General features: G+C 44.7%; 13 non-coding genes across 13 annotated transcripts; 11 read left to right on the forward strand and 2 right to left on the reverse strand.

Annotated features, from left to right (window-relative positions):
* The first annotated feature begins 1,774 nt into the window (after window positions 1–1,774).
* Trnav-aac lies at window positions 1,775–1,847 on the forward strand. The gene has a single exon. It is a non-coding gene; the product is annotated as a tRNA-Val (tRNA).
* A 205-nt stretch (window positions 1,848–2,052) lies between these two features.
* Trnaa-agc lies at window positions 2,053–2,125 on the forward strand. Its single transcript has one exon. It is a non-coding gene; the product is annotated as a tRNA-Ala (tRNA).
* A 775-nt stretch (window positions 2,126–2,900) lies between these two features.
* On the forward strand, window positions 2,901–2,973 carry Trnaa-agc. Its single transcript has one exon. It is a non-coding gene; the product is annotated as a tRNA-Ala (tRNA).
* Window positions 2,974–3,895: 922 nt separating this feature from the next.
* On the forward strand, window positions 3,896–3,968 carry Trnav-cac. Its single transcript has one exon. It is a non-coding gene; the product is annotated as a tRNA-Val (tRNA).
* A 5,500-nt stretch (window positions 3,969–9,468) lies between these two features.
* On the forward strand, window positions 9,469–9,541 carry Trnav-aac. The gene has a single exon. It is a non-coding gene; the product is annotated as a tRNA-Val (tRNA).
* Window positions 9,542–9,712: 171 nt separating this feature from the next.
* On the forward strand, window positions 9,713–9,785 carry Trnaa-agc. The gene has a single exon. It is a non-coding gene; the product is annotated as a tRNA-Ala (tRNA).
* Window positions 9,786–19,690: 9,905 nt separating this feature from the next.
* On the forward strand, window positions 19,691–19,763 carry Trnaa-agc. Its single transcript has one exon. It is a non-coding gene; the product is annotated as a tRNA-Ala (tRNA).
* An 835-nt stretch (window positions 19,764–20,598) lies between these two features.
* On the forward strand, window positions 20,599–20,671 carry Trnav-cac. Its single transcript has one exon. It is a non-coding gene; the product is annotated as a tRNA-Val (tRNA).
* Window positions 20,672–24,661: 3,990 nt separating this feature from the next.
* Trnaf-gaa lies at window positions 24,662–24,734 on the forward strand. Its single transcript has one exon. It is a non-coding gene; the product is annotated as a tRNA-Phe (tRNA).
* Window positions 24,735–24,855: 121 nt separating this feature from the next.
* Trnav-aac lies at window positions 24,856–24,928 on the forward strand. The gene has a single exon. It is a non-coding gene; the product is annotated as a tRNA-Val (tRNA).
* Window positions 24,929–25,160: 232 nt separating this feature from the next.
* On the forward strand, window positions 25,161–25,233 carry Trnaa-agc. Its single transcript has one exon. It is a non-coding gene; the product is annotated as a tRNA-Ala (tRNA).
* Window positions 25,234–26,039: 806 nt separating this feature from the next.
* On the reverse strand, window positions 26,040–26,113 carry Trnai-aau. Its single transcript has one exon. It is a non-coding gene; the product is annotated as a tRNA-Ile (tRNA).
* A 345-nt stretch (window positions 26,114–26,458) lies between these two features.
* On the reverse strand, window positions 26,459–26,532 carry Trnai-aau. Its single transcript has one exon. It is a non-coding gene; the product is annotated as a tRNA-Ile (tRNA).
* Between the last annotated feature and the right edge of the window lie 776 nt (window positions 26,533–27,308).

Genomic DNA, 27,308 nt, shown 5'->3' on the forward strand with positions numbered 1-27,308 from the left:
TGGGTAGAAGAATGGCAACCTCGGGTGGGGACTGAAGAATCTAAAACACTGTAGCATGGACAAATTCAGGGAAGCTGTAGCATCAGCACAAAGATCAGCAGCGTTTCTAAACACTAGCAACAAAATCCCTGAAAGTTTTAAACAAATCCATTCACAGTAGCTATAAAGTAAAAACAATGCATTTATCCTGCAGGCTGAAAACTATAAGACATTTAATGGCATAAAATCAGTGAAAGAAGCAATAGCACTTTCAGAAAAAAAGTAGATTCATTATACTATCTGACTCAAAAATAAATATATCCTACAAGGTTATAGCAACCCAAACACTGTGATACTGACATTAAAAACATTTGTAGGCCAACGAAACAGAATAGAGGATCCAGAAATCAATCCAGTGTACACTCAGTCCATCTTCAAAGGTTGTTAAGACACAGCTGGAGGGGCGGGGCATCTAGGAAGGATTTGACTCATGGCTGCAATCCCAACACTCAGGAGTCGGAGGTTGGAGGATTGACAGGAGGTTTGAACAGGCTTGGGCTATACAGTGAGTTCTAGGCCAGCTTGGGGTTGTAAGGTGCATCCGTCTTCAAGAAACAACAAAACAATAACAAACTAAAAGAGAAGGAAAATGTGAGGGCACACAGGGAAGAAAGAGCGCTTTCTCCAGTACACAGTGTTGGGTCTGCACGCAGAAGGGTGGAACTGAGTGGATCTCACACAGCAGGTGCAAATACCAAGTGCATTCAAGGCTTAAACGGAAGACCTGAAACCATAGAGAACAACCAGAAGAATGTAGCGGGGAAACACGACGGCATGAGTCTGGGTGAGATTTGGGGTGTATTTTAAAAGCACAGGCTACCAGAGCATAGACAGAAAGCACGGGCTTCTTACTCTGAAACACAGGCTTCTGCACAGAGAAGGAAAGAACCGGCAGAGCCTCGGGCGCCTACGGAGTGGGAGAAAGCATGGACAATCGCACATCGGGTGAGGGTTTGCTGCCCCCACACACACACCAAGCACCACAGCTGGAAAACAAACAGCCTGGCAAAGTGGGGCAAAGGATCAGAACGGGCGAGTCTCAACGAAGACAAATGACAGACTGACCTCTGAAAATGTGCCCAGTTCATCGGTGACCAAGGAAACGAGAACCAAAGCCCTGTGAGGTAGGCCTCACTCCTGTCCTAACAGAAAGAGGAAAGAGGAAAGAGCTGGTGTTCCTGAGGCGTGGAGAAAGGAGGATGCTTGCTCAGTTTTGATGAGACGTAAATTATTACAGCCGTTAAAGGCACTAGCCTGAAAAGTCCTTTAGTAATTTAGCAATAGGGTACACGGCCAGGCCTGATGCACACTTGCTCTGTCCATGGTAAGCATACTTGTCTTCTGAGACTCTGGCTCCTCCACATTCTCAGAAGGATTATTCCCAACAACCAAGATACGGAATTAAGCTATCCATCAGGACAGATGAAAACAGCAGATAAACATGGAACGTTAATACTCAGCCTTTTGTAAAGTGACTGTCATTTGCAACCACTGGAAGGAAGCTGGGGACGTGGTGTTAAGTGAGGTGAACCAGCCCCGGAGGGACAAATTCCACAGAACTTCACTTATAGTGTGGAATCCGAGTGCTCAGCTGGCAGCGGCAGAGAAGAGTGGAGCCACTAAGGGCTGGGCATGGAGGGGGCAGTCAAATATACACAACGAATACCATAATCAAATCATTTACTGAGCAAGCTTTTTAATGTATCTTTAAACTAAGTCATTTTTGCATTGTGGAGTTTCCGTAGTGTAGTGGTTATCACGCTTGCCTAACACGCAAGAGGTCCCCGGTTCGAAACCGGGCGGAAACAAGGTCAACACCTTTTCCCCACTTCAGTTTTCAGACTGTCAGCTAACTCCCTACATTTTCAGTCGTTACCACATTAAGAATCTCGGCTCTTAAATTTTGTTTTCACTGTAATGTTTTCATGGGCCCTGGATTTAGCAGGTAACTTTGTGAGGACTAATGGCTTCAATGGGTTTCCAAGAAAGTACAAGAAAACCCACGAAAACATTGGGGGATTAGCTCAAGTGGTAGAGCGCTCGCTTAGCATGCGAGAGGTAGTGGGATCGATGCCCACATCCTCCAGTTACTGTTACCTCTGAATCTGGATTATCTATTAAGATACTGAGATTTTGGCATTGGAAACAGCAGATAAACATGGAACGTTAGCTATTCAGCTAAGCGGCAACTACTGGAATGAAGTTAGGGACATGCTGTTTTAAGTGAGGTGAACCAGCCCCCGAGGAACAAATTCCACAGGAATTTGGAATCCCAGTGCTCAGCTGGGATGGAGAAGGTCAGCCTTCTATTTTACCTCGATTTAGCTAGCCCATGATACAAATATATACAACATATTATCAAGCCATTTACTAAGCAAGTTTTTTGGTTGGTTGGTTGGTTGGTTGGTTGGTTGGTTGGTTGGTTGGTTGGTTGGTTTGGTTGATTGACTTTTCGAGACAGGGTTTCTCAGAAGCCTGTCCTAGAACTAGCTCTTGTATGCCAGGCTGGCCTCGAAGTCACAGAGATCCACCTGCCTCTGCCTCCCGAGTGCTGCGCTAGCACAGCCCGGCTTACTAAGCAAGTTTTGGATGTGTGCCTCCAAACTTTGAGCCTTTGGGGAGTTTCCATAGTGTAGCGGTCATCACGTCCGAAGCCTGGCAGAAACAAATTTACGACTTTTTTTCTCACTTTCTCTCCTGTTTTCCGATTCTCAGTTCACTCCCTACAGCAGTTACTACATAAGAATCTCTGCTCTTAAGTTTTGCTTTGACTGCAATGTTTTCATGGGCCAGGTAACTTTGTGAGGACCAATGGGTTCAATGGGTCTCCAAGAAAATACAAGAAAACCCATGAAAACATCGGGGGATTAGCTCAAATGGTAGAGCGCTCGCTTAGCATGCGAGAGGTAGTGGGATCGATGCCCACATCCTCCAGCTATTTATGTTACCGGTAAAACCACGTTTCTGCTGAGGTTCCAGACATTCTGACGTTGCCACAGCATTGGAAATGTACTCAATTAAAATTAACCTCCTTAACCCTAACAACTTTCCGGCGTAAATTTCATTCCTCTTTTGAGCACACAATCATTTGGAAATTTCCCCCCACCCACATCGTTATTATGTGTATTCAACAAGTGTTCGTAAGCGTCTCTATTTGTTATTTCACTGGCCAGACATTAAGTCAGAACCTCCCCTGGCCCACCAGCCTTAGGATTTTTTTCCTTATCCACGCCGTGCTGTAAGTTCCCTGCCGGCTTCTCCAGAATCTTTTCCTATCTCTTTGCGCCCTCGACCACGTTGGTTGGAGGGCTGTTCTGCGCCTCACTGGAACCCTGCACCTCCACCAACGGCGTCGCCTGAACAAACTCGGCCTCAGTGGAATCCGCTCTACTGCTCTCAATTTTCCATTTCTAAGCTCTGCTTTAAAGAAAGAAAGTGCAAATCCTTTGTTTAACACATTGCTGTGATTTTTTTGCGTCACCTGTCCGGGTTCTCTCAAAAAGCTCTCCAGTGTCAACAGCGATCTCCTCGAGGTGTCTCCGGGTGATCATGCTCCTTCCCTCCGTGTGTTTTTCTCCCACGCGGTTCCCCTGCGATGCACGCTGCTTCTTCACCCCGGAATTCCTACACCCGCTCTTCTCCCTCCCTGAGCTCTCTCCCCTTGGCGCGCCGTCCAAGCCGCATTTATTAATCTTTCCTCGGGCCATGTCGCCTCTCCACCATGGCTTTTATCTTTGGTTTGGTCGCCTTCCTTGCTGTTCTCTCTGTTAAAGTGGATCTGTAACTTGTGGATGACACTAAAAAAATACAATGTCCGTCTTAGATGGGAAAAATGGCAAAGCTGCCCATATGTTGTGTTTCCGTAGTGTAGTGGTTATCACGCTCGCCTCACACGCGAGAGGTCCCCGGTTCGAAACCGGGCGGGAACAATATCTTTAGTTTCTCTTTTTTTTTTTCTTTTGAGGTCTCTGAAGTTCTTGGGTTTCCAATGGGGCATACACATCCGTTTTTCTGGACCAGTTCTGTCATTATACTGAAGTATGTCTTTCGCATGCCTAATCTCTCCAGGACTTTTATCACCAAGGCATGTTGCATATTGTCAAAGACCCTTTATAAATCTAATGAGATGATAAAGTTTCTTGTCTTTCAATCTATTTATGAGTGACTTATGTTTATTGATTTATATATATTGAACCATCCCTGCGTCTCTGGGGTAAAGCCCTTTGAACATGCTATGAAAACTTTTCGATATGTTCTTGGATTTGGTTTTCAAGTGTTTTATTGAGAATTTTTGCATCTATATCCATAAGTGATATTGGTCTATAATTATTGTTGGATCCTTGTGTGATTTTGGTATCAGAGTAATAGTAGCTTTGAAAAATACTTGGGAAATGTCCCTTTAGTTACTATTTTGTGGAATATTTTGAGGAATATTGTTGTTTATTCTTCCTTAAAGTTCTGGTAGAGTTCTGCACTGAACTTTTCTGGGCCTGGTATGATTTGATTTGGTTTGGTTTGGTTTTGCTTTGTTTTGTTTTGTTTTATTTTGTTTTGTTTGATTGGGCACTTCTATTTTTCTAGAGGTTATGGGTATGTCTAAAGTGATCTTGAATTAACTTTGATTGGTTGTACATATCAAGAAATTCATCCATTCCTTGTAAGTTTCCAATTTGGTGAAATATATGAACTACATATGAAATATGTCCTAATGGTTCTCTGAATTTCCTCAGTGTCTACTGTAACGTCCCCTTTTCATTCCTACTTTTGTTAACATTTATTTAATTTGGCTAAAAGTTTGTCGAGCGTGTTGATTTTCTCAAAGAACTAACTCATTTCATTGATTCTTTGAGTTGCGTTTTATAAGTTTGTTTGTTTCTGTTTCACGGAGTTAATGCTGGAGTTTGTTTCCTGATGTCTGCTCTGTGGGACGCTACTCCTTCTTGTCATTGTCTCGAGCTCTCAGAACAAGGCTTGTGGCACTAGGTTTCTACTGTGAGATCTCGCCAGACTTTCAACGTACTCATTTAGAGCTGCGAACTGGACTCTTAGAACTGTCTTCCTCTGTCCAATACGTGTGGATGTGGTGTGCTTTATTATTATTTGACTAAAAATGAATTAATTTCTTTCTTGATTTCTGTCTTGACCCATTTTTCATTCAGTAGTGAATTGTTCAGTTTCCACCCTTTGTATACTCTCTGCTACTGTTGATATCTTGCTTTAGTCCGTGGGGATTGGATAGGCTATGGTAGAATGTTATTTCAATTCTCTTGTATCTGTTGAGAATTGCTTTGTGTCCTAGTACGCGGCCAATTTTGGAGCAAGTCCCATGAGTTGCTGAAAAGAAAGTGTATTCTGTAGCCTTTAGCTGGAATGTTCTGTAGATGTCTGCTAGGTCTATTTGACTTGTGACGTCATTCAACTCCAGCATTTCTCAGGTTGCTGTCTGGATGATGTGTCTATGGAGGAAGGTGTGGAACGGGGGCCACCCACCACCACTGTGTGAGGAGAAATGTGTGGTTTTGCCTATAGTAATATTTCTTTTGTGAATTTGAGGGCCCTTGTGTTGGTGCATAACGGTTCACTATTACAATATCTTCTTGGTGGGTTTTCCTTTAAAGGGTGTGGAGTGTCCTTCCCTATTTCTTCTGGTCAGTTTTGATCAGAAGTCTATTTTGTCTGATATTAAAATAAACACACCTGCTTGCTTCTAGGGTCCTTGTGCTTGGAATTCCTTTTTCCATCCTTTTCCCTGAGGTGATATGTATCCTTGACAATGTGGCTCATTTCTTGGAATCAGCAGAAAGACAGATTCTGCTTTCTAATCTCTGTTAGCAATGAGCAGTGTTTATTGATTTCTTGTCTTTTGTTGTTCGTGTGTGAGTTTATCCCCCTCTTTTGATTTCCTGTCCTGGAATTATTTTTCTCTTGTGTCTTTTTGGATGTGGCTAACCTCACACTGAAGTTTTCCTTCCAACGTTTTCTATAAGAACTAGATTGGGAGATAGAAATTACTTAAATTTAGTTTTGTCGGGTAATGTTTTTGTTTCCCTGCTGCCTGTGATTGATAGTTTTGCTGGGTATAGCAGTCTGGGCTGGCATCTGTAGTCTCTCTGAGTTCTAGAACGTCTGTCCAGGTCCTACTGTCTTAAGGGTGTCCATTGAGAAGTCAGGGATTATTCTATGGACATGCTTTCATAAGACTCATCTTTTTCCCTTGCAATATTTAATATTATTTCTTTGTTCTGTATATTTAGTGTTTTAATTATTATGTGCTATAGGAACTTTCTTTTCTGGTCCTGTCCATTTGGTGTTATGTATCCTTCTTATACTTGGAGAGGCACCTCTGTCATTTTTAGATTGAGGAAATTTTCTTCTATGATTTTATTTAAAATGTTTTCTGAAGGACAAACATGGTTTGTGTTCACTCATAAATGAATATTAGCTGTAAAGTAAAGGATAATCATGTTACAATCCATACACCCAAGGAAGCTAAGTAACAAGGTGGGCTCAAGGAGCGTCAGGGAGACATGGTTCTTCTAGAAAGAGAAAATAGAATAGAGTTTTTGAGTGGGTAGGAGGAAACAAGTGAGGGTAGGTATGGAGGGAGAGAGCATTGGGGGAGATTATTGGAATTGTGGGGCGTCCCTGGGGTGAGATAGAAACCTTGTGCAATGGAAACTCCCAGGAACCTACTAGGTTGACCCTTGTAAAAACTCCTAGTAGCGAGAGGGTCCCGAGCCTGCACTGACCATCTTCTGTAACCAGGCAAGGGTTCCAGTGGAGGAACTGAGACACCATCCCAGCCACAAGACCTTAAACCTACAATCTGTCCTGTCTGCAAGATGTGCTGAGTAAAGATGGCACAGAACTTGTGGGAGTGGACAACCAATGACTGTCCAGCTTGAGACCCACGCCATGAGAGGGAGTCCATGCCTGACATTGCTGGAGAGACAGGAACCAGAGGTTGGATAGCCAAGAGTCCTGGGATAGAATCAAACATAACTGGGGGAGGAGAGGGTCCATGAAATGGTCCCTAAGGATACTCTGCTATACTTGTAGACTGGAGCCTAGCTTAATTGTCCTCAGAGATTCTTCATCCAGCAACCAATGCGAGCAAATGTGGAAACCCACAGCCAGACATTAGGTAGAGCTCAGGGAATCCTCTGGAAGATGGGGAGCAAGGCTTGAGGAGTCAGGGACACCACAAGACAATGGCCCACAGACTCAACTAACCAGGGTTCAGAGGGGCACACAGAGAGTCAGGGACCAAGTATGAATCGTACCTAGTTCTTTGGCATATATATTATGTCTGTGTAGCTTGTAGTTCTTGTGAGACTCCTAACAGTGGGGACAGGGACTTTCTCTGACTCTTTTGCTTGCTTTTGGGACTGTTTTCCTCTTACTGAGTTGCCTCATCCAGCTTTAATACGAAGGGATGTACCTAGTCTTATTGCAACATGATATGCCATGACTGTCTGAATTCCTTGGGAGGCCTCTCATTTTCTGAAGAGAAACAGAGGAGGGATGGATCTGGTGGGGAGGGTGGTTGGGGGGAACGGTGACTGGGAGGAGAGAAGGGAGGGGAAACTGCAGTTGGGGTGTAATATATGAGAGAAGAATAAATTAGAAAATGTTCTATGTCTTTGATCAGATTTTCTGGGTGTTTTGTGACTGGATTTTTTTTTAGAGTTAGCATTTTCTTTGAGCTATCTATTTAGTCTACCTGATTTTTCTCTTGGCTATCTGTAACCTGTTGATGAGGCTTACCTCTGAGGTTTTTCTTTGTCATCCTAAAGCTTTTCATTTCCAGCTTTGGTTCGGTTTGGGTTTTCTTTAGTGATTCTATTTCCACTTTCATTTCTTGAAATGTTTACTTTATTTCATTGTCTTAGGGTTTCTATTGCTGTGAGGAGACACCATGACCATGGCAACTCTTATAAAGGAAAGTGTTTGGTTGGGGCTGGTTTACAGTCTCAGAGGTTTAGTGCATTATCGACGTGGTGGAAAGCACGGTAGCACGCAGGCACATATGGTGCTAGGGAAGGAGCTGAGTGTTCCACTTCTAGATCCACAGACAGCAGAAAGAGTGAGTGAGTTTCTGTGCCTGGAGAGCACTTCTGAGAGCTCAGAGCCCACCCCCAGCGACACACTTCCTCCAGTAAGGCCACATCTGCTCCAGCAAGGCCACATGTTCTAATTCTTTCCAATAATGTCACTCCCTATGAGCTTATATGAGTCATTTTCATTCAAAACACTACATTCATTCACCTGTTTGAGTCTTCACAGGTTTTTTTTTTTTTATTTAGTAAGGTTTTTATTCAGATCCTTGAACATATTCATAATTGCTGTTTTGAAGTCCTGGTCTGTGCTTCCTCTCTATTGCATTTCTAAAGGCCTATTGCAGTAGGTCACTGCTTTCTCCAGGAGGCATGCTGTCTTGCCTGTCCATATAGGCAATGGAGTTATGGTATTTGAGGTGTTTCTTGGGGTAGATATCTGATCTTGTCCCTGCTGGGTGGGTGCTCTGTTCTTTGGTTGCTGTGGCCCACTCTGGATCCTAGGCAAGGGTGGTAGCTGTGGGGCTGCTGGTAGAGAGGACTTCTGCAAATTGGTACAAAGGAATGGAGGGAGACAGGCTATGAGGAAAAAAATCAGAGGGGCAATGGGAAAGAGGGACCCTGTTCCTCCACAAAGAGGCGAAGCCCCCCAGGGTGGAGTAGGTGGGCTGAAACAGAATTCCAGTGAAACAGTGTGGACACCGGGAGTCCCCGGGAAAGGGGGTTTCTGTGTGTCATTGGCTGACACCAAGGAAGGGAAAGCTCTGAGGATCCTCAGTAAAGAGTGTGTTTATGTGTATAGGTATTTGCATGCAATTCCCCGTGTAGCCAAAAGAGGGCGACAGAGCCCTAGTACTGAAGTTTAAAATGCAGATGAGAGCGCCATGTGGGTGCTGAGAATCAAAGTCATCTCCTCTAGCGTGACAAATCCTTAGGAATTGAAAATGGAGCCACAGAGTCATCCATCCCTCTCGTGGGCACATGGCCACAGTAGTGGGACAAGGTGTTCTGAGACATTTGCTGGTTCACAGGAACGAACCACTGACTGCTGAGACGCTCACTCCTTCGCATTCACAGAAGGATAAAGTGGCTCTGACACCCGAAACCAAAGAAGCTGAGGACACATGGTGTTAAAGTGAAGTGAGCGATCCACCTAGGGACAAATTTCACAGGACTTCACTTACAGTGTGGAATCTGAGTTTAGCTGCCCCTAACAGAGTAGAGTGGGGCTACCGAGGGCTGGGCATGGAGGGGACAGTCACCTTAGTTACTAGCCCATGATGCAACTATATACAACGAATATCATCAAATCATTTACTAAGCAAGTTTTTAATGTATGTCTTCAAACCAGGAAACACATGTTTTGCGAGGGGTTTCCGTAGTGTAGTGGTTATCACGCTCGCCTAACACGCGAGAGGTCCCCGGTTCGAAACCGGGCGGAAACAAGGGTTTTACTCTTCTCTTCTCAGATTCTCAGCTCACTCCCTACACTTTTGAGCAGTTTGTTTTGTGTTTTGACTGACTGTCATACATTCCTGGATACAACAGGAAACTTTGTGAGAACCAGTGGATTCACTGGACATAAAAGAAAGTACAAGAAAGAAATAAGAAAGGCTGGGGAATTAGCTCAAGTGGTAGAGCGCTCGCTTAGCATGCGAGAGGTAGTGGGATCGATGCCCACATTCTCCACTGGGCCTTCAGTTACTCTTTTATAGACTCCCTTGACTGAGTTCCTCCTTGGATGCTGAGGACTAGTTGATCCCACCCTTTGCTGTCATACTGAAAATATAAAGTTTGGGGCTCCCTTCAGCACCCAGTCTTCTGCGCATCTAAAAAATATTTGAGTCACAACGTATTCTGCGCGAAGTTTAAGTTCTTTCCCCTTAAACCACCACACCTTGCCTACTTTGCTTTAAGTTCTCTGGAACCTTTTGCCAACTCTACCTCGTTGGTGGTGGTGGTAGGGGAGTGTTCTGTGCCTCCCAGACAGGAAGCTTCTCACCTCTCTGCGCTGCCACCAACAGACAGCATCGGGTGGACAAACCTCCCCTCGGCCTGTGTGGGTCTTAGTCTCGGTTTCCCATTTCTGAAATCTGAAAAACCGGAAATTACGTTGTTCTGGTCATTTGAGCCACCTGCCTGGGTTCTCTCAAAAGCTCTCCATCGTCGACCACGGTCTCCTTGAAGTGTCCCCGAGCGTCCGAACTCTTCCATCCTCCTTCCTTCCCTGTGTTTTACAGGCGCGCGATTCCCCAGTGACGCGCCACTGCTTCCCAGAGCCGGAATTTCTATACCTGTGCTTCTCCCTCGGCTGGGTTCTCTCCTTCGCTGTGCCGCCGATAACGCATTTCCTATTCCTAGGCCAGGATCTCGCCTCCCCTTTTCCGTGGTTTTTATCTCTAGTTTGGTTGCATTCCTTGCAATTCTCTCCCTTAATGTGGATCTGTAACTTCTGGGTGGCACTTTAGCAGGGACACGGTGTCTGTCTTGGATTGTAAAGGGACGAAAGGAGGTGTTTTGCACTATTTTCTTACTGTAGTGGCTGTCATGCTGGCTTCACAGTATAGAGGTTCCCAGTTCGAAACTGGGAGGAAACAGTAGCCTTCTTTTTTTTTTTTTATTTGTTTGTTTTGTTTTGTTTTATTTTTTGCCTTTGCCTTCTCAGATTCCCAAGGGAGCACACATCCACTTTTCTTCACCAATCCAAAGGGAGCGGATACTCTGTCCCCTTCTAAGAACAAGCCAAGGAAGCCAGGCCATTCCACTGCCACCAGGAATTTGTGGGCTCTCCAGGTTTCCCCCCGCCCATTTCCCTCCCCTCACTTTTCTGTTTCTCTGGATCTGGAAAGCTTTTGAGCAGATTGTCTATGGGAGTTTTGGCCTGTGTTTCGGGACTTGACAGTCAAACGATGAATAGCACTACTGTAAATAAAAAGGACCAAAATCATTATAATATGGGGGAAGGGGTGTCAGCTCAAGCGGTAGAGCTTATTGTGCACGCCCACACCTTCCAAGTGTTTTGTCGCGTTTGGACCTCCAGATCTCTCTGTGCGCTTATTTGAATCCAAGGTTCTCTTGGGATAATAAGAACCTTCTGGAATTGTGTAGGGATCGCATTGTAAATATACTTAGCAACAGTACATTAAGAACTGAAAATGGGCCTTAAGCCATCACCCTCAAAGCATAATAAACATTGGAACTCGCTTCAGCACAGTCTCCTGAGGTGTTCTCCATCCGGATCACGCCCTTGTTATTCTGTGCGTTTAACAACTGTTTGTTAGCGTCTCTCTTTGCTCCCTCTCTAGCCAGACATTGACTCAGAATCTCTTCTGTGCCGCCAGGTTTCGGATTTTCCCCTTAAACCTCCACAACATGCTTCGTTGCAAGTACTCTCCCTGCCTCTCTACAATCTTCCGTTTCTTCATCTACCTTTTACCCGCTCTTTCGCGTTGGTGGGGGTTGTTCTGCGCCTCACAGGCGGGGAGCTTCCCACAGTCCTGCATTGATACCGACGACATCAGGGAGACAAAGTCCCACTCGGCCTGAGTAGAACTCAGCTCCTTCCCCACTGATCTCAGCTTCCAACTTCTCTGAGAGAAACCTAAAATCACTTTGCTATGATCATTTGAGCCACCTGCCCGGGTTCTCTCTAAAGCTCTCCAGCGTCAATTGCTTTCTCCTTGAAGTGTCTCCGAGCGTCCGAACTCTTCCATCCTCTTTCCCTCCCTGGGTTTTACACGCGCGCGATTCCTCTGCGGCAACACTTTCTGTCTCAACCTTCAGAAGGCAGTGCGGAATGGCCTACACTTTGCCCTGGTTTCTGCCGGAAGTTCGAACTGGGAATGCTCCCTCTTGACATTCCTAGTCTGAAAAGCAACCACTAAACCCACCAAGGACACCTCCGTCACGGGGAAGTTGAATCATTCTGAGTGGATCCCTTGAACTCATATGTCTTGCGTGGACTACCTAATCCGGAAGGTTATCCGTGGGCCATCCAGAAACTGGATGGAATTTATTTTGCTCCAGAATCTGAAATGATAACGAGGCCAGTTGGGTGTTTGTTTGTTTTTCTGGATGGATGAAGCAGCGGACAAGCCTTGCCTGGCTCATCAGTAGAAGACTCGCTCTAGTTAGCAGTGCCTCAGAACCGAGTGGCAAATCTGAGGCCTTAAAACAGGTGACCAAGGACAGCGACCTTTAGGCTATGAGGGTAAGGAGAATGGATGCTGGTGGGGGAAAGGGAGAGCTAAGGGTTCTCAGTTAATCTGCAGATTTACATCTGCACCTCGACTCCTCACGTGGGAAATCTTCCAATCTACATAAATAAGCAAACTGTGCCTCGGCACAGGATTCAGTGTCTGCACGGGGCTCATTTGCATGCTCCTCTGCTCAGTGATGTGCCCGGCATGCACACACGCAGTCCAGGAAAGGACCTGCTGACATTGGGTCTGGAGCTGAACAAATTGCTCTCTTTCCTCTAGAACTTATGACGGAAGCACATACTCAGCTGCTCTTTCCCTGAGGAGAATGACGTCCTGCAGCCTAGACCTGAAAGCCAACCTGGTCTGGAACTGCCTTGGCAGAGTTCCAGAGTGATAGAGCTCTCCAGCTCTGGGGTGGGAGACAATTGCCAGGAGCCCAGTCTACATTCAAGGCTGTGGAGGTTGGGAGCATAGATATTTGGTGTGTTAGTGGGCAAGTTAATGTGTAGACCAGGCAGCGGCAGGTGGGTTGGGATAGCAAAAGAACTCATTATTACATACTCAACCGGTTGCCCAATTCAGGCCTTGCCACTTCCCAACTCTGAGACCCTGAAAAAAAAAAAATACTCAATTTTCCTGAGCCTTCATTGCATCGGGAAAGGACAGATGTGCACAAGTCCTTTAGTTGCCAAAATGCAGCTGGACTCCGTGAAATAAATCCAAAGTATCTTTTAGCGTGAATAAGGGCATATGGAACTGAAAACCCTAAGTTATTTGGGATTGTAAGGGGGGAATCTGTAGATGTGAAGACCCAGATGGAAGCAAAGGACACGACAGGATGCTATGCAAAGAGCACAACCTTGAGTTCCATTCACTTGCTCTTCAGGGAATGCAGAACCCCTGTGTTACTTTTCAACAAAGGAGAGCAGGAAGGAAAGACTGCTGAGGGAAGAGAATGCCAGAGGACCGAAACAAGTGGGAGGAGAGGGGCAAAGGGCGGGTGTAACTGTTCCTGCTCCCTCAGCTCAGAGGGTCTTGTTTAGACGAAACCCAGAGGGGTGTGGACGCCGTCATTCTGCTGATGAGATGCTTCAGATTCAGCACCAGCCGACAGGGTGCAGTTTCCAGTGATGCTATGGTCTTTAAAAGCTGCAAGTGGATGCAGGATGCTTGGCGACTCAGACTCAGTATTTCTAACGTGAAGCTGCTGATGGAGGGGCTATTTGATGCAACCTCAGGTCTGTCAGTCTCCTCATCAGAAGACCCTGAAGTCCATCCTCAGGGGAAGGAGGCCTCCTTTTCTACCCACGGTCTATTAGTTGCTTGTGTTGACAGTGGGTGACAAGGAAGGACTGTGGAGAATTCCAAGTCACATCTGCAGAAATACAATCACAACTGCTGATGGTGATCATATTGACATCAGTTTCTGGTTGTCTGATGAGGTGGGTAGTGAGGAGAGTCAGGCTACACTGGGCACAGCAAGAATATATGTGCTTTTCCTTCCTATTGTGTGATGGAGCGAGCAGGGCAAATCCCTCCTCAGCTTGGTGCTCTGAAGATGCATGGCTGCAGTTGAGGCACAAAGAGGAGTGTGCGGTCATGCACTCATTTATTCCTCCAACAGTGAATCCTGGTGATCTACACTGTGCAGTGGTTGCTATGGTTGTAATGTTTCAAAAGTAAAGAAAATTCAGAAATACTTGAGAGCTGGGTTGATTAACTGAGGCTTTCCCTGAGGTCCTGATGTATGGAGGAGGAATGTAACTCCCTCTCTAAACCACCTCGACTTCTCCATATCGAGGTGTTATCTTCAGCAATATGGCTTAACCATCAGGTTGCAGGGGGAATAACCAATGCCCTTGAAAGAAGCCTCTGGTGTTTGAAGGTTTCCATGGGGCCCCTTAGGCTAATGTCTCAACAAGATGTAACCCATTTCTGGTCCCGGAGATTTTACTTGGTGTCAGTGGATGTCTAGTTTGGGTACTGTCTCCCTCATTATTGGTGACTCATTTAAATTCCTTTCATGTATGAGTATATTTTAAGAAGCTTCTGCAGTAGTAGGTTTCCACATGGTTGTTCAAATGGCCTTTACTGTTAGTTGTCCCTCCCCGTGTACCCTCCTTATCTCCTGTTCAAACACCTACTCTATCTTCCTATTCTAGTTTCCTCTTTGTCCCCCTGCGTTCTATTTCCCCTTCCTTGGAAGATCTTCTCCTCTACCCTGGTCCTATATTAGGTACCTAATCTCTGTAGTTATTTAGATTGTGGTTATTGTAGCAAACATAGCAACCTTAAAAGCAACATCCACATATAAGAGAAAACAAACACTATTTGTCTTTTCCATCTGTGTTACCTCGCTCAGGATTATTTTTTCTTTTTTACTTAATATATTTTTTTACATACCAACCCCAGTTTCCCTTACCTCCTCTTCTCCTGCTTCCTCCTTCCCCTCACCCCATCCGCATCCACTCCTCAGAGAGGGTAAGGCTCCCCTTGGAAGTCAACTAAGTTCATTACCTCATTGTGTTCCATCACATCATTGAGCAGGACCAAGTCATCCCCAACCCATCCCACCCTCATGCCTAGGCTGAGCAAGGTATCTCTCCATAGAGAATAGGCCCCACAAAGTCAGTTCATGCATTACAGTTGGATACTGGTCCCACTGCCAGTGGCTCCATCTACTCTCAAGCCACACCATGTCACCTGTACCCAGGGACCTACTTCTGTCCTATACAAGTTCCCCATTTGTCAGTCTGGAGTCAGCTATCTCCCACAAACATAGGTCAGCTGATTCTATGGGTTACTCTATCATAATCTTGACCCCTTTGCTCATATTATCACTCCTCCCTCACTTCTTTTGTACTCTGGGAGCTCTGCCCAGTGGTTAGATGTGGATCTCTACATCTGTTTTTATCTGTTTCGGGAAGAGGGTTCTAAATTTTGGGGTTGTGGACTGTAGGCTGATTATCATTTTCTTAATGTCTTGTATCCACTTATGAGTGAGTTCTTACTATATTTGTCTTTCTGGGTCTGGATTACCTCACTGAGGATGGGTTTTTTAGTTCTGCCCATTTGCCTGCAAATTTAAAGATACCATTGTTTCTTTACCACTCAGTAGTGCTCCACTGTGTAGATGTACCACACTTTCTTTATCCATTCTTCCATTGAGGGGCATCTAGGTTGTTTCCAGGTTCTGGCTATTATGAATAATGCTACTATGAACACAGTTGAGCAAATGTCCTTGTGGTATGACTGTGTCTCCTTTTGGTATATTCCCAAAAGTGGTATTGCTGGGTCTTGAGGTAGACTGATTTCTAATTTTCTGAGAAATCATCATACTGATTTCCATAGTGCCTATACAAGTTTGCACTCCCACTGGCAATGGAGGTGTACTCCCCTTACTCCAAATCCTCTCCAGCATAATCTGTCATCAGTGTTTTTGATCTCAGCCATTCTGACAGGTGTAAGATGATATCTCAGAGCTGTTTTGATTTGCATTTCCCTGATGATCAAAGATGTTGAGCATTTCCTTAAGTACCTTTTAGCCATTTGATATTCCTTTGTTGAGAATTCTCTGTTTAGATCTGTACCCCATTTTTAATTGGATTATTTAGTAATTCTAGTTTCTTGAGTTCTTTGTATATTTTGGAGATCTGCCCTCTGTCAGATGTGATGGTGAAGAACTTTTCCCATTCTATAGGCAGCCATTTTGTTTTGTTGACCACATCCTTTGCTTTACAGAAGCTTCTCAGCTTCAGGAGGTTCCATTTATTAATTGTCGATCTCAGTGTCTGTGCTAATGGGGTTATGTTTAGAAAGTAGTCTCCTGTGCTCATGTATTGAAGGCTACTTCCCATTTTCTCTTCTATCAGGTTCGATGTGGTTGCATTTATACTGAGGTCTTTAATCCATTTGGACTTGAGTTTTGTGCATGGGGATAGGTATGGATCTATTTTCATTCTTCTGCATATTGACATCCAGTTATGCCAGAACCATTGTTGAAGAGGCTTTCTTTTTTCCATTGTATAATTTTAGCTTCTTTGTCAAAAGTCAAAGTTCATAGGTGTGTGGATTAATATCAGGGTCTTAGATTCAATTTCATTGGTCCCCCTGTCTGTTTTTAATGCCAATAACAAGCTGTTTTCATTACTGTAGCTCTATAACAGAGCCTAAAGTCAGGGATGGTGATACCTCCAGATGTTCCTTTATTGTAAAAGGTTGTTTTGTTATTCTAGGTTTCTTCTTTCTCCATATGAAATTTAGTATTGTTCTTTCAAAGTCTGTGAAGAATTGTGCTGGGATTTTGATGGGTTTTGCATTGAATCTGTATATTGCTTTTGGTAAGATTGTCATTTTTATTATGTTAGTCCTACCTATCCATGAGCATGGGAGATCTTCCATTTTCTGATATCCTCTTCAGTTTCATTCTTCAAATACTTAAAGTTCTTGTCATATAGGTTAGAGTTACCCCCAAGATATTTTATATTGTTTGTGGCTATTGTGAAGAGTGATGTTTCTATGATTTCTTTCTCAGTCTGTTTATCATCTATATACAGAAGGGCAACTGATTTTCTTGAGTTAATCTAATATCCTGCCAAATTACTGAAAGTGTTTATCAACTACAGGAGTTCCCTGGTAGAATTTTTGGGGTCACTTATGTATAATATCATATCATTAGCAAATAGCAAAAGTTTGACTCCTTCCTTTCCAAGTTGCATCTCCTTGATCTCCTTTTGTCCTTATTGCTTTATCTAGGAGTTTGAGTACTATATTGAATAGATATGCAGAGAGTGGATATCCTTCTCTTGTTCTTGATTTTAGTGGAATTGCTTTGAGTTTTTCTCCATTTAGTTTGATGTTGGCTGATGGCTTACTGTATTTTGCCTTTATTATGTTTAGGAATGTTCCTTGTGTCCCTGATCTCTCCAAGACTTTCATCATGAAGAGGTGTTGGATTTTGTTGAAGGCCTTTTCAGCATCTAATGAGATGATCCTGTGTTTTTTTTCTTTCATTTTGTTTATATGATGGATTATAGTGACAGATTTTCGTATGTTAAACCATCCTTGTATCTCTGGGATGAAACCTACTTGATCATGGTGGATGATATTTCTGGTGTGTTATTGAATTCGGTTTGCCAATATTTAATTGAGTGTTTTTGAATCAATGTTCATGAGGGAGATTGGTCTGTAATTCTCTTTCTTAGTTGCATCTTTGTGAGGTTTGGGTATCAGAGCAACTGTAACCTTGTAAAAAAAAACGAGTTTGTGGCATTCCTTCTGCTTCTATTGTGTGGAACAATTTGAGGAATAGTGGTATAAGCCCTTCTTTAAAATTCTGGTAGAATTCTCTTCTGACACCACCTGGCCCTGTTTTTTGTTTGTTGTTTGTTTGTTTTTGTTTTTGTTTTGTTTTGTTTTGGTTGGGAGACTTTTGATGATGGTTTCTATTTCCTTTGCAGTTATAGGTCTATTTAATTTGTTTACCTTGTCTTGATTTAATTTTGGTATGTGTCGTAATTATCCAGAAAATTGTTCCTTTAAACTTTCCAATTTTGTGGAGTACAGGTATTTGAAGTATGACCTGATGATTCTCCCAATTTCCTCTGTGTCTGTTGTTATGCCCTCCTTTTCATTTCTGATTTTATTAATTTGGATATTCTCTCTCTGCCTTCTGGCTTAGTGTAGGATTTAAGCTTTAATAGTGTTTCTTTTACAAATGTGAATGCCCTTGTATTTGGGGCATAGATGTTCAGTATTGAGATTTTTTCTTGATGGATTTTTCCTGTGACTAATATGAAATGTCCTTCTTTATCACTTTTGATTGATTTTAGTTTGAAGTCTATTTTGTTAGATATTAGGATAGCTACATCAGCTTGTTTCTTAGCTTCATTTGATTGGAAAAATTTTTTTCCAATCCTTTACTCTGAGGTGATGTCTGTCTTTGAGGTTGAGGTGTGTTTCTTGTATGCGGCAGAAGGATGGATTCTGTTTTCATATCAAATCTGTTAACCTGTGCCTTTTTATAGGCGAATTGAGTTCATTGACATTAAGAGATATTAATGACCAGTGATTGTTAGTTCCCATTATTTTTGTTTTTGTTGTTGTTGGTGGTGGTGGTGGTGGCATTATGCATGTGTTTCTCTTCTTTGGAGTTTGCTGCTGTGAGATCATCTACTGCCTATGATTTGTGGATGTAGCTGATTTCCTTGGGTTGGAGTTTTCCTTCTAGTATTTTGTGTAGGGTTTGTGGTTAGGTATTGGTTAAATCTGGGTTTGTCATGGAATATCTTGTTTTGTCCTTCTATGGTGATTGAAAGTTTTACTGGGTATAGTAGTCTGGGCTGGCATCTGTGGTCTCTTAGTGTTTGCATGATGCCTGTCCAGGACCTTCTCACTTTCATTGTTTCCATTGGAAGTGATTCTGATAGATCTGCTTTTTTATATGTTACTTGACCTTTTCCCTTTGCAGCTCTCAATATTCTTTTTTATTCTGTACATTATGTGTTTTGATTAATATGTGGCAAATGGACTTTGTTTTTTTAGTTCAGTCTCTTTGGTGTTCTGTAAGCTTCTTGTACTTTTATAAGCATGTCCTTCTTTAGGTTAGGAAAGTTTTCTTCTATGATCTTGTGAATCCATTTTCTGTGCCTTTCAGTTGGACTTCTTCTCCTTCTTCTATCCCTATTATTCCTAAATTTGGTCTTTTCAGGGTGTCCGATACTTCCTGGATATTTTGTGTTAAGCATTTGTTGGGTTTAACATTTTCTTTAACAGATGAATCTATTTTCTCTATCGTATCTTCAATTCCTGGGTCCATGATAGAAAAGCATTTCTGATCCCTAATTAAAAAATGGAATGGAGATCGGATATGATGTAAGAGAGTCGGAGGGGCGGGAGAAGTCATGGGGAGGGCAGAGGGGAAGAGCTAGGGGACTCTGGACCTCTACAAGGAGGCAAAGTCCCCAGGGTGGGTTTCCTCTGTTTCAGCCCAGTGTGGCCACTGGGAGTGCTTGGTAAAAGGGGTTTCTGTGTGTCATTGAAGGGAAGGCTCAGAGGACCCACAGGAAAGAGTACAATTATTTCTGATGTAAATGGATATTGGCAAGCTGGAAGTTTCCGTAGTTTAGTGGTTATCACGCTCACCTAACACCAAGAGGTCTTTGGTTCTGAAGCCAGGTGGAAACGTGATTAGTAACTTTTCCTGACTTCTGTTTTTAGACTGTCGGCTAACTCCCAACATTTTTCAGCCCTTACCACATAAGAATCTCGAGTCTTAAGTTTTGCTTTGGACTGCCATGTTTTCATGGGCCCTGGATATAGCAGGTAAACTTTGTGAGGACCAGTGGGTTCAATGGGTTTCCAAGAAAGTACAAGAAAAGCAACAAAAACGTCGGGGGATTAGCTCAAATGGTAGAGCGCTCGCTTAGCATGCGAGAGGTAGTGGGATCGATGCCCACATCCTCCAGTTTATTGTTACCTCTGATTTTGGCACTGGAAATGTTCTCAACTGCACTGACTTGAGAATGAAGGTTAACCTTGCTTCTTCACTCCCTTGAGCGTATGGTTATTCTGCACCTTTGAACAATATTCGTAAGCGTCTCTACTTGTGACTTCACTGGCCAGACATCAAGTCAGAACTTCTGGTCCATCAAGCTTAGGATTTCCCTCTTATACACACCGTGCTGTAAGTTCCCTGGCGGCCTCTCTAGAATCTTTCTTTTCCTCGTCTCTTTGCCCCCTCGACCACGTTGGTTGGAGGGCTGTTCTGCGCCTCACTGGAACCCTGCACCGCCACCGACGGCGTCGCCTGAACAAACTCGGCCTCAGTGGAATCCGCTCTACTGCTCTCAATTTTCCATTTCTAAGCTCTGCTTTAAAGAAGGAAAGTGTAAATCCTTTGCTTAACAGGTTGCTGTGATTTTTTGCGTCACCTGTCCGGGTTCTCTCAAAAGCACTCCAGTGTCAACAGCGATCTCCTCGAGGTGTCTCCGGGTGATCATGCCCTTCCCTCCGTGTGTTTTTCTCCCATGCGGTTCCCCTGCTATGCACGCTGCTTCTTCACCCCGAAATTCCTATACCCGGGCTTCTCCCTCCCAGAGTTCTCTCCCCTTGGCGCGCCGCCCAAGCCACATTTATTAATCTTCCCCCGGTCTATGTCGCCTCTCCACCATGGCTTTTATCTTTGGTTTGGTCGCCTTCCCCTTATAGGTCTTTCTGTAAATGTGCATCTGTAGTTTCTGAATGGCACTTTAGAAAGTATACAATTTCTGTTGTTAACTGTAAGATAACTGAAGCAGTGGGTTTCCGTAGTGTAGTGGTTATCACGCTCGCCTCACACGCGAGAGGTCCCCGGTTCGAGACCGGGCGGAAACAGTGTTGTTTTTCTTGTTCTTGGATTTTTCAATGGAGCCCTTCTTTCTGGATCAGTCCTAAGGGAACACATTTCTCCATCCTCTTCTAAGAACAAGCAAAGGAAGCCTGTCCCTCCCAGGAATTTGTTGACTCTCCACGTTTCTTCAAACCCCACTTCCCTTTCATCATTTCTCTGTCTTACAGCCGTGGTTTTCAATCTTCCTAAAGCTGAGGCCCTTTAATATTGCGATGACCCCAAACCATAAAATCATTTCCATTGCTAATTCATAGCTATAATTTTGCTACTCTTACGAATCATAATGTAAATATCGTTTCCCCCTGGTTATTTTGGGTGACTGGAACATCCCCCCCCCCACCCCGAAATGGTCGTGACCCACAGGTTGAGAACCTCTCTCTTAGCAAATGGTGTAATCATAAGCTTTTGTCTGAACAGCTTCTGAGAATATTGTCTATGAGAACCTCAGCTCTGCCTTTTGGCACTTGATGACTAGCCAGGAGGTCCTGGGGGCAGGAAAGCCTCTACAAATAAAAGGGACCAGAAGGTCCAGGGCCTACTTATTTCTTACTTTTGAATCTGCTCCTTATTTTGTCTGTCTTAGTCAGGGTTTCTATTGCTATAATGAAACACCATGACCAAAAAGCAAGCTGGGGATGAAAGGGTTCATTCAGCTTTTGCTCCCACATTGGGGTTCACCACCAAAGGAGGTCAGGACAGACCTGAAACAGGGCAGGAACCTGGAGGCAGGAGCTGATGCAGAAGTCATGGAGGGATGCTGCTTACTCACTTGCTTCCCCTAGCTTGTTCACCCTGCTTTCTTATAGAACCCAGAACCACCAGCCCAGGGATGACATCATCCACGGTAGGTTGGACCCTCCTCCCTTACTTCACTAATTGAGAAAATGTCTACAGCTGGCTCTCAAGGCAGCATTTCCTCAACTCAGGCTCCTTCCTCTATGACGACTGTAGCTTGTGTCAAGTTGACACACAAAACCAGCCAGTGCAGTTTCCCTGTGCCATTAACTTGCCTCTCATCCATGGTTTTTAACTGTGGTTTGATTTCTTTCTTTGTGATTCTGTTGTAACTTCTGGATGGCAACTTAGCAGGAGACTGTAACTGTCCTGGATAGTAGAGTAGCAAGCTGCCTGTAGAGGTGTTTTTGTAGTGAAGTGGTTATCATGCCCACCAGGGAGACCGAATCACTGAAATGCAAAAGCAAGGTTTATTGTGTGCACGATGCAAGCCAGCATGGATCTTGTCAAAGCAAGGGGCACAGCAGTGGCAAGAGGAGGTACCCCACCCTTCTAGAAGGGATTATTTAAAGGCAAAAACCCCCCACAAAGTTACATTAGCAGGGTGTGGGGTGATGGGTTCAATCCTGATTGACTTCAGTCTAGAGACTTTTCAGAAATTTTATTTCTGAACCTCACCTGTTCCTTGTTGGCTGATTTTCAAGTGGGGACATTCTGTGGTTATCTCTGCTTTCCGGTTGGCTACCTTGTTACTTTTGCCTGTAGCCATTTCTGAGGACTGGAATGTTTTACGAGAAATAGCTTACACAAGACAAAATGGAGGAACTTTGGTTCTTCACTGACAACCAAGAATAGCCATTACATGCAGACCCAGATGGAAGCAAAGGACACGACAGAATGTGATGCAGAAAGCACAACCTTGAGTTCCATTCACTTGCTCTTCAGGGAATGCAGAACCCCTGTGTTACTTTTCAACAAAGGAGAGCAGGAAGGAAAGACTGCTGAGGGAAGAGAATGCCAGAGGACCGAAACAAGTGGGAGGAGAGGGGCAAAGGGCGGGTGCAACTGTTCCTGCTCCCTCAGCTCAGAGGGTCTTGTTTAGACGAAACCCAGAGGGGTGTGGACGCCGTCATTCTGCTGATGAGATGCTTCAGATTCAGCGCCAGCCGACAGGGTGCAGTTTCCAGTGATGCTATGGTCTTTAAAAGCTGCAAGTGGATGCAGGATGCTTGGCGACTCAGACTCAGTATTTCTAACGTGAAGCTGCTGATGGAGGGGCTATTTGATGCAACCTCAGGTCTGTCAGTCTCCTCACCAGAAGACCCTGAAGTCCATCCTCAGGGGAAGGAGGCCTCCTTTTCTACCCAGGGTCTATTAGTTGCTTGTGTTGATGGTGGGTGACAAGGAAGGACTATGGAGAATTCCAAGTCACATCTGCAGAAATACAATCACAACTGCTGATGGTGATCATATTGACATCAGTTTCTGGTTGTCTGATGAGGTGGGTAGTGAGGAGAGGGTTTGGATTGTACAGTTTTCATCCTTGAAGATCAGGTGTTCCAGTTAGTAAATTTCTAACTTTCCTGTTCTTGGTGTAGTCAGGGAACACAACAGGGAATCCTGTGTGCAGAGGCATCACGCTATATGGTTCCACGTTGGTGGGGACTTTTCCCAAAGAACTGTTTTTGTTTAAAGAAGCTGCCATTGTATCGATTTTCATCCTTCTCCAAAGCCCCACAAAATTTTCCAAAGGAAGAGGCACATAGAACTCCCATTACATACAGCGAGAATCATTAAAAATGAAAGTAGAAATTTCTGCTAGGGAAGTGTGGTCTGCAATTTGGAAATGCTGGAACTTTGTCAAGCAGAAGTGGTGGCCATTCGCCATGCAGCCCACGCCATATTATGCTTCCTCTCTATTGCATTTCTAAAGTGACATATTGCAGTAGGTCACTGCTTTCTCCAGGAGGCATGCTGTCTTTCCTGTCCATGTAGGCAATGGAGTTATGGTATTTGAGGTGTTTCTTGGGGTAGATATCTGATCTTCTCCCTGTCAGGTGGGTGTTCTGTTCTTTGGTTGCTGTGGCCCGCTCTGGATCCTAGGCAAGGGTGGTAGCTGTGGGGCTGCTGGTAGAAAGGGTTTATGCAGGTCGGTAGGGTGACACAAAGGGATGGAGGGAGACAGGCTATGAGGAAAGAATCAGAGGGGCAATGGGAAAGAGCTAGGGGACCAGATTTGGCAACAACATTCCCACAGAGTGAGGCAGGTTGGGAGGAGATACTCCTGCCTGCAAGCTGCTACAGGATAAGAGGTGGCCTGGACAGATCAGAATGGATGGATGGAAGGATGGTAAAAAATGCCTGCCTGTGTCCCAGCTCAGTGTGGTCCCTGGAGGGTTCGTGATAGAAAGCATTTCTGATCCCTAATTGACAAATGGAATGGAGATCGGATGTGATGAAAGTGAGTCCGGGAGCGGGGGAAGGTGGAGGAGGAGCAGAGTGAGAGAGAGCTAGGAGACCCTGAATGTCTACCAAGTTCCAAAGTCTTCAGGGTGGGATGGGGGGAAGGGTTTCCTCTGTTTCAGCCCAGTGTAGCCACTGGGAGTCCTTAGTAAAAGGGGTTTCTGTGTGTCATTGGCTGACCCAAAGGAAGGGAAGGCTCAGGTTCCACAGGAAAGAGGTCAATTATTTCTTATGTATATGGGTATTTGCATGTAGTGCCCAGGGTAGACAAAAGAGGGCGACAGACGCTGTACTACTGAAGTTAAAAAAGCGATGAGCTGCCATGTGGGTGCTGAGAATCAAAGAAGCTTCAATACCGTGACAAATTGAAAACAGCCAGAGTCATTCCTCTCGTGGGCGCATGGCCACAGTAGTAGAACAAGGTGTTCTGAGACATTTGCTGGTTCACAGGAACGAATCCCTGACTGCTGAGAGGCTCACTCCTTCACATCCACAGAAGGATTATTCCAGGAAGGATCAATATTATAAGGAGGTTCTGTCACTCGAAACCAAGAAGCTGAGGACAGGGCAAGTGAGGTGATCGATCCACCGAGGGGAAAATTCCACAGGACTTCCCTTATAACGTGGAATCGGAGTGTTCATCTGGCACTAGCAGAGTAGAGCAGAGTCACCAAGAGAACGGCATGGAAGGTGCAGTCACCTTAGTTACTTTGATTTAGCTAACCAGTGGCATAAGGATATACAACAAAGGCCATCATGGGACTAATCCTAAGCAAGCCGAAATAGCTCAGTTGGGAGAGCGTTAGACTGAAGATCTAAAGGTCCCTGGTTCAATCCCGGGTTTCGGCAGATACTTGTTTTACAAAAAAAAAAAAAAAAAAAAAAAAAAAAAAAAAAAAAAAAAAAAATTATTCCTAGACAAGAAAAGAATCTATTTCTACAAACTAGGAAAGTTGAGGCACTGTATAAGGTTTCCGTAGTGTAGTGGTTATCGCGCTCGCCTAACACGCGAGAGGTCCCTGGTTCGAGACCGGGCGGAAACAAACCTACTTTTGCTCAATTCTGTTTCCAGATTTTCAACTCATTCCCTACACTTTTGAGCAGTTACCACAAAAGAATCTCGGATCTCTGATTTGCCACTTGACTCTCGGCATACTTTCTTAGGCCATAAAGTAGCAGCCAACTTTAAGAGGACCCATGGATTCACCTCACATACAATAAAGTACATGCCAAATTGTAAAAACATCACGGGATTAGCAAAAGGGTGAAAATAACGGGGGATTAGCTCAAATGGTAGAGCGCTCGCTTAGCATGCGAGAGGTAGTGGGATCGATGCCCGCATCCTCCAGTCTTCAGACTCCTTGGGAGTCTTTCATACCTATAGCAATCCTTAGAAAATTGGGGACGCACAGAATTTTGTGTTGTCTTTTGGAGCACAAATTCACGATACAGACCTTTCGCAGTGTCTAAGGTCTGAGAATGTGGTTCTTGTCTAGTGCGGAAAGCCCAAATTCGATGAAGTTTGGAGAAATAGCCGAGGACATCTGACTTACTGCATTATGCTCATCTGCATATGTGTCTCTAATGGATGGGGAATGTCACGAAAAGGATCATCATAAACACCGCAGCACAGATCTCTACCACGCTCCCTAGGAGTGCTGGGAGGGACGAGGCTCAGCCTCATAAAACTGGCAAGAAAGATCTCTACCGGAACACGCTTTGGACCTCACTAGCTGTTGCACGTTGGTGAATGGCTTAGGGTTCTGAACCCGGTATTCTTCAGCTGAGTGTCTAGATAGGCAGAAGGCAGGAAAGACACAGGAGTTACCAGCCTTCTGACCCACCCAGGAAGTCAGGTGGTGAAGGGTCAGTGTGGCTGGACGGAAGGGACACGGGAGTGAATAGAACATTTTTCTGTTGTTTCCCTCAGCTTCCAGATGGATTCCATCTGTGCTTTGAAGCCACTAGAACCACAGAAAGACTCGGCAATGGTGAGGCTGGGGTCAATAAAGATGAAGTTCTTTGAAAGCGTTCTGACCGAAATGACTACTACTTAGAGTAGACTAGATCCTGCTTTGTGTGTGTGTGTGTGTGTGTGTGTGTGTGTGTGTGTGTGTGTGTATTTTAAAGTAAAAAAAGGTTAAGCTCCTCACGTGGCCCGTACGGGGATCGAACCCGCGACCTTGGCGTTATTAGCACCACGCTCTAACCAACTGAGCTAACCGGCCAAGTGAACATGCTGCTTCTGTTACCTCTTCAGAAGGGTAAGGAAACAAATGCTAATTGTCATTACGGGTCTTGGATTTTTATTTGTTTTAATTTTTAAGGTTTTCTGAAAAGAGGTATAAAACAAAAGATTTCTAAACCTGAAAACCGAAGAGGGTAAGTGTCACATTCCGATGATTGCTGAGCCTAGATAAGCAAGTATACTTGCTCAGACCGCAAAGTCATCCTCCAGTTACAGATGTGAGGACTAAAAAACAGTCGAAGCTGCTCTCTCTTTTAAGGTGCTAGGCTTCACTAGCTTCCAGATGATGGAATTGAGGACTTTCTTCTAAAAAGGAACTCCCAACTGGCCCGTACGGGGATCGAACCCGCGACCTTGGCGTTATTAGCACCACGCTCTAACCAACTGAGCTAACCGGCCAACTGATTAGTACGTAACTGTCGACCTCTACACGTAGCAAATGCTAGATTTATAGTTGAGATTATTTTAGGTGTTTATTGTTGCTTTGTTTCCTTGTTTAAAGTTTTCTTGAACCTGGAAAAAGTTACGAAACTCGCGTTGTTCCAAATAGAAAATTTCTCTGAACAGAAAAAATTCTGAACGAGTGCAGGTGATGTCACGTTGCAAAGTTTCCTGACCCAGAGATACTGGCCATGGACAGCCCAGTCCACTAGCCCGGTGGCCGCCCACACCGCGACCCGCCCTCTAGCCTTCACAGAGGTCGCCTCCTGTGCGGTTCTCCTTGTTGCCTTCAAGTGACAACAATCTGATAGCCTTCCCGATTTTACCGAGTTTCTCGTTCAATTCGCCAAAAATATTTGGATAAGGCAGTGCGCGGCTGGCCTCTGCCGGCGCGCGTCTCTACTGGGCCGTTAAGGCATCGATCGCTCTAGTCTTGCAGACGCAGGCACTCGAGGCCGGGTGGGGTTCGTGCGCGGAGAACCTGCGCTAGTCGCGGCTGGCGGGTCTTAGTCTCTCTGGCCACTGTCGCGGACCGCGGTGTCCTGCGGGACGAGTGAGACCAGGACCAGCGCCACCCCGCGCGTCACAGGGCAGAGTCCTCTCGGCACAGCCACGCTTTTCTCAAGTCTCAGCGATGCCAAACTCTGCTCAGCTGGAACTTGGATTTACCTTCGTCACTAGACCAGCAGCTGTTCCAGAAGTTTGGGGGACGCCTGCGCTTCCGGGCGGGTCAT

The sequence above is a fragment of the Arvicola amphibius genome, chromosome 6, assembly GCF_903992535.2.
Source record: "Arvicola amphibius chromosome 6, mArvAmp1.2, whole genome shotgun sequence".
NCBI lineage: Eukaryota > Metazoa > Chordata > Mammalia > Rodentia > Cricetidae > Arvicola > Arvicola amphibius.